This window comes from Pyrgilauda ruficollis, unplaced genomic scaffold (genome assembly GCF_017590135.1).
Source record: "Pyrgilauda ruficollis isolate IOZ18807 unplaced genomic scaffold, ASM1759013v1 scaffold2, whole genome shotgun sequence".
NCBI classification, from domain to species: domain Eukaryota; kingdom Metazoa; phylum Chordata; class Aves; order Passeriformes; family Passeridae; genus Pyrgilauda; species Pyrgilauda ruficollis.
In genome coordinates, this window is record NW_024519206.1 from 13,545,358 (window position 1) to 13,556,848 (window position 11,491).

Sequence of the window (11,491 nt, forward strand, 5' to 3'; positions counted from 1 at the left end):
CATTAGCTTGCACATGCTTCAAACCATTCAAATTTGTGGTTTTTTTGTTTTTTTGTTTTTGTTTTTTTTTTTTATTTAAGCAGTGCCATTTGAGCACATACTTCTCACAGAACAGCAGATAATAAAACAGAGAAAGAATTCCTTTTCTATAAAGACTGTAATTCATAAAATGGTAATTGTTTGCCTGTGGACTATGAACAAGTCACACAAATGCTCAACCTTGCAAAAGAAGGTCAAGTAGATCCATGTTAGAAGTGCCCTCTACCAACACAATGTGAGGCAATGAATTGTCCAGGGGACACACACAATCTTTCCATTCAGGTAAAATTATATTCATCCACTTGAGCTGAAAATGCATTAGGAAACAAACAAATCCCTTTTCATAAGCAGAGTTTTGACCAGTGGGAAAGGACAAGCTACTGTGAGCTGGAATTACTTCAGCTGATAAAACATATCTGTCAGAGGACACTGGGTTACAGACCTGCCTATTGTGCCTCTAATCTGGGCCATTACAGGTTCTACAGGAGTGTCTTGCACACAGAATCGATAAAAAGCCCCACTGCAGTTGCCATTCATTGCTTGCAAGTCCTCAGAGCACCTGTGGTTTAACTGGAACCTGGTGTGGTTGTAGAGTGTTTGCCCAACCTTCATTGTAGTGGTGTGTTTTTTTGTTTTATTAGTATGTTTACTGTTTGATTTGCAATTTTGTAATTTTCTTATGCTGTCCTTTTTGTCCCTGCCCTTTCCCCAGAACTTTCCTCACTCCTCCTTTTGTTAAATGTCAATCTTTCCCCAAACCTGCCTTCCCTCTACAAACTTCCCTATCAATTTTGTATTATTTCTTCAAACTCTATTAGTTCACTGAAGCTGTTCTCCTCCCTTGAAATTCTTTATTGGTTTATACATTGTATTCCCCGCCTTGATTTTCCCACCCAATTCTCCTGATTAGTTAAAGATTGTACCCTCCTCTGAGACCTGCCCCCATATATAAGTTGTTTGCCCCCAGTTCGGGGTCCAGGGATGCTGAGAGAGTAAGTTTTGCCATCGAATAAAGGTACCCCAGTTCCACCCCAGGACCCAGGGTGCTGCTCTTTTGTTTCCACACCAAACTTCCACTGGAAGCAGGGATCTTGCAGAACTCGGAAAGGGGGCTGCGGCACTCCTGTCTGCTACTTCGAGCTGGAATTACTTCAGCTGATAAAACACATCTGTCAGAGGACACTGGCACAGACCTGCCTATTGTGCCTCTAAATCTGGGCCATTACAGGTTCTACAGGAGTGTCTTGCACACAGAATCGATAAAAAGCCCCACTGCAGTTGCCATTCATTGCTTGCAAGTCCTCAGAGCGCCTGTGGTTTAACTGGAACCTGGTGTGTTTGTAGAGTGTTTGCCCAACCTCCATCACTAATGAAACCACTCAGTACTTTGTTATGAATTACTTCAAGTATGAGTATTGCAGTGTTGGTGATGTCAATGAAACATCTGCTTTCCAGAACTCTAGGAGTTCCCATCTGCCTTCAGGTAACTCATCTTTTAGAGTGCCAAATTTGTCTTCTGACACATTGCCAAATGAGCCAAAATCTTGAACAACTTGCAGATTTAGTGAGGATCTCACTACTCAAAATAAGTATTTCCTTTATTCCAAACACTATCTAAGCAGATTTATTTGAAATACATGACACAGCTGAAAAACATTAAGCTTCCAAGAGCCTAGCAAGAAAGGTTAGAAATCATATACTATACTAATTTTTATTAAATTAATACCTAAACATATGGGCAGATAAGCTTAAAAAGATGGGAAATGTTTCAGCATTCTGTTACTGAACAAATACGAAGGTATGCAAGGCAGACATTTACATACCTACAGTCTGAGTAGATAGGGAAAAGAAGTAAAAGCTTGTAGCTAATGCCCTTAGAATTCTGAAACCTCCCTGAAAGAAACAGTCTCTACTGTATGCATGAGATTTTATTTTTTCCCCCCTTAAATATACCAACAGTTACAGAACCTAAAACAAATTGCCATTTTGGTAATGCTTTATAAGTATGAAAGTATGAGTAAGTGTGGGATTTTTTTTTTCCCTAAATATGCCAACAGTTACTGAACCAAAAACAAGCTTGCCATTTTGGTAATGCTTTTTAGGCACGAAAGTATGAGTAAGCTCCTCTATAACCAGAGTTCCCTTCAACACACAGTATATTTCATAAGCATGAGCAAGCTGCCCAGTAACTAGAGGTCATTTCAACACAGTGTACTACATAAAGGCAAGTATGTAACAATCAAACACAATGTCAAATGTTTTAACCTTATCCTGAAAACATGACTGTCAATGGAGGAGTTTGCACTGGGATCTCAGATGACATCTCAGAGAAGGAAGCCATCTAGCAGTCTACTGCAGTTTAAATCTACTCAGTTTGCTAGGCAGCATTTTTTCCTTGAACCTCATTTGGTTCATTTTGAATATGACAAGGATAGCCATTTCTCAGATATACCCACAACCTCTACTTGTTCAGAACTCTACTGTACTTTATCTTCCTCCATCACGTAGCTGAAACAGTCTGTTAGCAGTCACCTATCTAAGCAGGACATTTCTACTTGCCTGCTTCACGTTCTTTCTTTATTCAGCTTCAGCTTGTCCTCATGCTCATTTTCATGTATTTGCCACCTCTTTGCCTCTTACACAGCTCAATGCTGGACAAACATCTTTCACCCACAGGAGGAAAAGAACAGTCCTTCATAGTACCTGTGATAAATCAGCCTGACTTTTAAAACCACCTACTGTTATAATCCTTACATTTTTTTCACAGAGAGTTTGCTCCTCCAGTGAAAGGTAATCCTGAAAATCTTAGAAAACACAGGGAATGACTGCAAATAGATCTCAAAGAACAGCTTGCTGCCCATTCACACAGTTCTCTAGCAGAGAGCATGTTAAGCATAGTGGCCTGATTTTCTCAGCAGACCATACCTCAGACCTAGATTCTGGTGTAGGCAGAGGTAAACCTACACATTTGTCTCGATTACACTCATAGATGGGCAAGTTCAGAAAAATGAGGACTGTACAGACCATTGTAGGCTGCATCCAACATCACTGTGCACGTGGAAGCCCTGGAAACAGACAAAGAGCTGTACGTGATGCTGTGCCACCATGTATAACTGCTGCAGTTGCAGGGTGTTAACAGGCATCATGCTCGGTCAACCTCGAATCACTGCAGGCACAAAGGTGGAAAAAAGAGTTCTGAGCAGCAGCCACAAGCTAATACACTCCACTTGCGATCTTTTTATTTGACAAAAACACGGTGCAGCAGGGATGCGATATTCCACCTGGTCATATTTTTTTCCCAGTCTCCTGTGTTCTGACACTGTAAAGAAGACTTAGTTAACAAGTTCCTTTATTAAGATCTTTTCTCCTTGTGATAAGTCCCATTTAACACCTGACAAGCCAAATTAATTGTACGAATATATCACCAATGCTGTCAGTGGTAAAACAGACAGTACTGAGTTCCTAAGGATTTTAATGCAGAAAGAAAAGAGTAACAACCATTGGGCAATCATAGAATCAAAACAGTTGGAAAATACCTCCATGATCATCCAGACCAACCTTTGAGCAAACAACTAAATCACAGCACTAGGTGCCATATCCAGGGGTTTCTCAAACACCCCCAGGGATGATGACTCCATCACCTCCCTGGGCAGCCTGTTCCAATGCTTAACAAGCCCTTTAGTGAAGAAATTCCCGCTGATGTCCAACCTGAGCCTCCCCTGGTGCAGACCATTTCCTCTTGTCACTGGCTGCCTGATCAGGCTGATCCCCAGGCAGCTACAGCCTCCTTTCAGGCTGTTTTAGAGAGCAGTAAGGCCTCCCCTGAGCCTCCTTTTTGCCACGCTGAACACCCACAGCTCCCTGAGCTGCTCCTTGTAGGACCCACTCTCACTGCTGTTCTATGAACAAGTGTCTGGCTCCAAATATCACAAATATAACAAAGGGAAACAACAGGTACAACAATTATCAGGGCTTTGTAAACATGTCTGAACATCGCTATGTGTCACATTCATATTTTCTGAAAAATCCCTTCGCCCAGGATTTTTCTGCTGGGAAGTTGAGAAGCCTCAGAGAAAAAGGAAAACAATAATTATCTTGTTTGCTTCTCCTGTGTTTTGCTGCTTTGGAATGTGTTTGGAGGTTGTTTACCAACAGGTGATTGTTTCATTGGGTTTCTGCTGTGAATTATTTTGACTCAATGGCCAATCAGTGCCAAGCTGTGTTGGTATGCTGGAGAGAGTCACGAGTTTTCATTATTATCTTTTTAGCTTTCTGTCTGTATCCTTTCTGTATTCTTTAGTCTAGTTTGGTATAGTATTCTTTAATATAATATAGTATCATAAAATAATAAATTAGCCTTCTGAGAACATAGAGTCAGATTCATCATTCCTTCCAACATCGAGGCACCTGGCAAATACAATAGCTATGCTCCTGAAATAGGGTGAACAGGGGTGTGTTATTGCCTAGCATCACCTCAAGAAAATTAACCCATAAATCTTGATAAACATAAAACACCAACTTTCAGGTTGAAAATATCAAAACCTGAAACATTTTACTCTGGAGTATTTTCCATTTCACAGCATGAGGATCTTACAGATGCTGACACATATTTAAAAAGCTCACAAATTCCAATTAGAATAACCTGTATTATTAAATATCTATCCACAATTAGAAATTTAAAGTGCTCAACACAGAATAAAATCGCTATTAAATCTCTTACAAAGACACTGTGACAATTTAATGGAAACTTTATTTAGATGTCATTTTTCACTTACAAAAAAATGAACATACAAATAATGCTGGAAGAGAGATTAACACATGGAATAGAGATTGCAGCATCCCATCCTCCACCTCATGAACATGAGTGTCAGAGGCTGAAGCCACGCTCTTAAGAAAATAGAGACAGGCATAAATAATTCAGTGTGCTTTGGAGCCTTCCTTCCCCCCAGCCCAAGAAAACTGAAATAGCTATGCATCCACAACAAAGCACTCTCAGCTTAGCATGACAGAGCCCAAACTAAAGAAAGGAAGATTTTCATAGTAACTCATTTTAGATTCCTTGGGGTTTTATTCTGTTATTTTTCCAGAATAACACTGTGTACTTCTCTGAACGCTGTAATTTGGTACTGCAATAATCTTTTATAAAGCTCAAGAATTTGACTGCTACAACAAAATTACTTCTCAGAAAAATAACTTTATCATCCCACATCAAATAGATGTTGACTTTTAAAGTCAACTTATTTTCTTGTTTGCCAAAATAATCTGAAGACATTCAGCACAAAGTAATTAACAGTTTTACAAAACTACAAATTATGTGAAAACTAGCTCACCAACAACAGCTTTCAGTTGCTGTCTTATTAAGAAAAAAAATTCCCAAAAATAAACAATCAGTTTTATGAACTATTATGATTTGAAGCTCTGATAACAAGTTAGTGTTCATGTAACGCCAAAACTTACAACAGTACAACCGAATTTGCTCTTTTCTCTGTCATCTCTGTCAACTGAAAAACAAAACAATAGGTTTATAATGAAAGTGCAGCACTCACCAGGAAGCAGTGGGTGATAAAAAGGATTGGTGTGAGAAAAAAAGGGTGAAAGTAAGGGTCTGTATTGAAATTAACTTATGTTTATTGAACTAAACCAATACTTGCTCTTCACACTTCTCTCTTAATTGCTGTTCACTTAGTGCCCTGCAACCTTTTCTCAGGGAAAGCTACAGACTGCCGCTAACATCACAAATAAAATCGTTTGGGTTTAATATCAGTTTCCAAATGTTAATTAGTAATTATTGTTAATCTCAATTAAGATTTATACCAGATGACAAAGTTCTGAAGGAGATACTCCTGCACAGAGCAAGTCCTTTCCAGCAACACACCATTTAAGACATTTTAGGTGATGTACATCTACAAAGAGTTCTGCCCTTAACACACTATGCAGAAGTTGTTTTCCACACAATATAGTCTCTTGCTCAAAAATTTAATAATATCTAGCCATTATCATGTGTAAAGTAAAAGGTGCTACATGAGAAGTCAGGTGCCACCAATACAGATCCTCTTCACAAGAAATTGGAGCAGATATTAAGGACATTAAGCTTCAGTGAGACCAAGCAGTCAGCTCTGACACCAGAAGAGCATTCACCTCATGCTGTGATGAGCAGCATTCAGATGTAAAATTTGCCTTGTATTGATTTGACTCAGAAGCTGGCAAAACTTCAGCTTGATCAGGCCAAACCTTCACCCAGGAGCATAATTGCTGTGTTCATTACTCAGCACAGCCATGCTAGCAAGCAAGGATGGAGCGAGGAACAGCACACCTTGCTTTCATTCACCTCAGTGAGGTTCCACAGATACATCACACTGACTCATCTTTCAAACATTTTTTGTCTTCAAGAGCTTTGATGGTATAACTGTCAAGCTTTCTGAAGCTCAGACATGATCAAAGTGTTGTACAGGATGAAGTGAAACCTCTCCTAATTCCCAATTTTTCAACCACACCTGTGATTGTCCTAGATTAGTATTACCATTATTAGTGTCCTAGATTAACAGTACCATTATTAATGCTGGCAATAATCAACATAATGCTTTCAAGACAGCACAGGTGTCCACAAAAACAAGTGTGGTAGTGTTAACACTAGGGTTTCATCTCAGACCTCCACTGTAGCTTGGTCAGAACATCAGTATTATTGATCTTATAGCCTGATCTGCCCTCACTTCTTTGGCTTCTTCAGATTAAAGCTGGTCTTTAACAGGTGCTTTAGGTCACAGAAATACAGGCTGCTAAACTCCTTGCTGCTAAGTTTGGACTACATTCTGGTGATGACAGCATTTTCTTTAATATTTATCTTACAAAAGAGATTTGAGCTGCTTTTAAGGTCCAGAGAGCACATTAAACCTTTTATGAAGACATATATTGTGGTTTTGTGTATTAAGGATGACTATTCCTCAAATACATTTTGTGCTTTTATAAAACAGAAACCCAGCTGTGCTAATACTGCTGAACTATTTCAGTAACATTTAAAGATTTCAATAAACCTGTTTTCATTGCAACTAGAAAGAGTAAGTGAACTAATCTGCAAGAAACATTTACAATAAAAAACAGAGAGCCAACATATGAGCAAGGGTCCTCAGATTTGGATCACAGCTGTCTCATTAGAAAAGGAAGAATATATGGAATGGGCCATGCATCATTTATTCACAATTCTTCCATATTTTTAATGGAGTGGCAAAAAAAAAGGTCTGTTACAATTGTGAAAACTTAGTTCAGGGCTTAGTTGTTGGTTTTCAACCTCTATTTTAACTTTAAATTACGATGTTTCTTGTGCCTGAGACAAGCTTGTTTCCACTTACAAATCAAGCCAAGCATCTTATGCACATAGAGACATGTGATCTCTGCACCCTGCAGAAAACCAGAGCTTCCAAAAACAGAAATGAAAAGCAAAATTCATTCAGCTGCAGGCACAGAACAAAGACAGCAAACTGAAAGGCACAATAATAATACTGTTCCCATCTAAGGAAACACTGAAAGGTTATTTTTCTTTTTTTTATTGACAAGTTGGACAGTTTTAATGCATGACTTATCAGGCAAGAGGAAGGTTGCACGTATTAAGAAATTAGAAAGCAGAGATTGTTCCTGAATATAAACCATGCCAGATGCCTGTGTCCCTATCGTTTGGACATTTCATTATCAGACCTAAGTCAAATTGTTTGACTCTTTCCGAACTACCAATGGATGATGATGCCAATTTACTGCTTGAAGGTGCCACATCCAACTGTGATTGTTTCTGTCCCTCCAAGCTATGCCTGACAAGATATCCAAGAGGAGTTTGATCAGCAGCTGAAATTTAGCAAGCCATGCTCAAGACTTTTTTCTTTTTTTCACAGTAATTACATGCTGAAAATTTCTCAAGAATTTATTTTAAATGGTCAAACTTTGAGTCACGGATTTGGGATGGCCTTTTTCTCCAGTAAATTTACTTTTATTTTTGAATTATGAGAAGTAGCAATTCCCTACACAGGCATAAAATCAAGTTGCACTTCAAAGCTTTACTAAGCTGTGGGCTCCCTTCAGTCATTTAACTGAACAAATGCATAATAGGCCTGGAAGGAATTGAAAATATTTCTCTTGCTGTATGTAAGAATATTTGGAATATTCCTGCCAACAGCTGCCAGATCGCTTTAGACTGTCTTAAAAAAAAAAAAAAAAAAAAAAACCAAATCAGGTAGTGGCCATCAAATGAGCATTCTAAAATTCTTCAGCACTTTAAGTCCCAACAAATGGTGAGACTTCAGCTGTTATAAAAGTTTACAATCCCTTGACCAACCAGTTCTATTTTAATTCTGTAATACACCCTTGTCCAAAGTATGTCCTTGCTTTCAAAGCAGGCATCTTTCAAAAATAAGACAGGATCTTATTTTTTGTCCCACGTAATCCGAATTATGTTAATGCAAACATAGTTCTATTTAAAAACAAATCAGGGTCAGTCATCCAGAAGACAACAGATTTCAGACTCATTTCCATCACAGGCTGCACATACAGGGAAAATTCATTATTTATACAGACTTTTCACTGAGTGGGTGTCAGTGCTCTTAATTAAGTCTCCCAGCAGCCACAGAAGTCTATCCCTTTTGTGGCTTTTATCCCAGCCCGCAGTTTAAGGTCAGATTTGTAACACTCTCTATTTTGCAGAGAAGCACCTGTTTCCTCGCTTCTGTCACTGGGGCGCAGACCCTTGTTGGGGGCTGCTGGCATCTAAAGCACCTTTGGACAACACCCAAGCTCACCAGGAGAAGTTGCCAAGTGCTGCATAACTCTCAGGTGCGTGAGGACGCAGCTCAGTCGCGTTTTGCGCCCCAGCCGGGTCTGGGTCCCTGCGCAGGGGAGGCTGTCCAGCTCCTCACACAGCCGCCTAATGCGCCCTGACTGCTCCTCGGTTCACATCAACAACATTGTTATGTCAACAAGGGCAAAAAAAAAAAAAAAAGCATCAAAGTAGCTGGATGGAAGTCTCCCGGCAGTTTTAAATATACCCCAAAAAACAGAAAGTGTTGCAACACTATCCATGAGAGTTTGCAAATGTTAGGATGTAACGCAGCACATTGTCAGAACCCAGGCATCTGGGGACTGGAAACAGCAATTCTGTTTCTCAATCTGCTGAATTTACAGCAAAGAGAAAAATACACCATGGGGACAATGTCCATCTTCACAACTCTTCAAGTCCATAATAAAGAAACTCTTACTAGAAGCTTCGAACATCGAGCAAACTTTCCAACATGCAAGATGCATAAAGCATCCACAGCTGATGACTTCTGAAGGAGAGGGTGGAGAGCCAAATTCAGCACCCTTTACCAAAGATACCAACCTTGGCACAAGTGAATAAATGGAGCTTAAATCATGCCGTACTTTAGAAAAATAAAACAAAGGAAAAGAAAAAAACCCAAAACCACAAAAACACCAAAACAAACAAACAAACAAAATTATTAATGTCTTTCAAAACTGGAAGAGACCTTTAAAAATCTCAAGTTCTAAGCATCAAAAATACTATTCTGGGGAGGACAAAACTGACTGATACCAATAAAGGATTTTCATCCACCACATTTGCCTCAAAACAACACCTGCCTTTTTAGGCTGTTTCTGTAAGCTCTGGGACATAAGCTACTTGCAAAAGTCCACAGCATTATAAATGGTTTAATTTAATTTCATGTTGGTTCACCTCAAAAAGCTGAAAGTCCTGTGTTCACAGAGATGTACTCCCTAGAATATGATTGGAGGGTTTTCAAGATTTTGTTTTGCCTGGCTGGAAGATTTAGAGTGCAAATTATGAGCAAAACAGCATGTTTGGAAGTGCCTTAAATCACTAATTTTAAAACAGCTTTTAGAGCAATAGTTGAAACTGTAGTAGCCTATAACCAAATGAGCCAGTCACTCCACTTCTCACAAGTTCATATATTTATTACCTTTTAAACTAGCTAGACAAATAGTTTGCATCACAAAATTTACCAAGTTTACTACAGCATAATCTTTTCTCTGGGTTTATTAAAGTTTCATATCTTACAGATATGGATGGCTTGTCTCAGTTCTGTGACACTTTTTCATAGGGACAGATTTACAAGCATGTGAATTCATAGCATCAAGGCCCTAAGCTGTCTTCTGTTTGAGAATCCGATTTAATTCGATTTATTTCCCCCTTTAACTATCAGTACTGGAGAATTTTCTTTTCAAGGCAGATTAATCATAGCCTGTAGCATTATTACAGTAGCACAAATAGAGATGTCAGTTTTTGGCTATACCTACCTGCAGGAAGGTATATCTGCTCATCAGTGACCGAGACCAGCACGTACCTACCTGAGCGTAACAGTATGCTTAGAAAGGCACAGGAAGGCTTCTGGGTTTCAAGGTGACCATATGAAAAGGCACCTTCAAGGAAAAGATGGGGGGGAAACAACCCTCGCCGGGTCCTTACAGAACAGAAGGGAAAACAGGAGCGAACAGAGAGCGCAGCCAGCGAAGACGAGACGCCGGAGAGCCTTGCTTCAACCGGGAAGGCAAAGGACAGCCGGGGACAGCATCTGCTGATGCCAGCTCCCAGCACCGAGTCCTGCCCGCACCGCGGGGCCGGGGGAGGCGGCGGCGCAGCCACGGCACGGGGGGCCCGCAGACCCCGCCCGGCGGCGCGGAGCCTCCCGCCAGCGCGGGGGCAGCTGCGCGGAGCGCCGGGGGACATCGCCCGCCGCGGCTCCGGGAAAGGGCTCTGCGCCATCCTCCCGCGACAGCCCCGCGGCTCCCCTCCCGCGACAGCCCCCACGGCTCCCTCCTTCTTTGCCTCCCTACATCCCTCCTTGCCTCCCTCTCTCCTTCCCTCCCTCCCTGTCCACCGCCGCCGCCCGGCGCTGGCGGGGCGAGCCCCGCCGGGAAGGTCGCTGCCGGCAGACCCCGACACCGAGAAGTGACACACTAGCCCGGCCGCGCCGCCCCGAGGAGGAAGGGGACGGGGAGGTGATGGGGAGGTGATGGGGAGCTGCCGCCCTGCCCCGCGGCACCGCCGGCACCGCTGCCGTACCTGAGCGCCGCTCCCGCTCCTCCCGCTCCGCTCGGCCCCGCGGCGCCCCGGCCCCGCCCCCTGCGCGCGCAGCCGCCGCCGCCTCACGCTCCGCGGCCGGGCCCGGCCCGGGGACAGCGCGAGCCCGTGCCGCCTGCTTTGGGATGGCCCCGGACCATCCCTCTGTGCTCCCTTCCCACCCGAGCCCTTCGGGGATGCTGCGGAGAGCCATCAACGCTCGGCATGTTGTCCCTCAGCCCGTCTTGAGGACCAAGAGCGTGTTGAAAGGGAAGGGGCTTTTTTTTATTCAGTTTTAGTCTTATGGCTAACTTTTGCTCCTCTGTCTCACGCAGAGGTAAGTCTAGGAGGTGAAGTGCGTGTTTTAAAGTATGGCTGCTACCTCATTAACCAGTCAAA

The 11,491-nt window shown here is 41.9% G+C and overlaps 1 protein-coding gene across 1 annotated transcript in view; it reads right to left on the reverse strand.

Moving 5' to 3' along the window:
* The window catches only part of SCRN1 (secernin 1), a 38,028-nt gene extending 26,901 nt beyond the window's left edge, over positions 1–11,127 (reverse strand). The window contains exon 1 of the mRNA XM_041466338.1: positions 11,096–11,127. The gene's annotated coding sequence lies outside the window, so the exon portion shown is untranslated. The remainder of the gene's footprint in view (positions 1–11,095) is intronic.
* Positions 11,128–11,491: the final 364 nt, after the last annotated feature.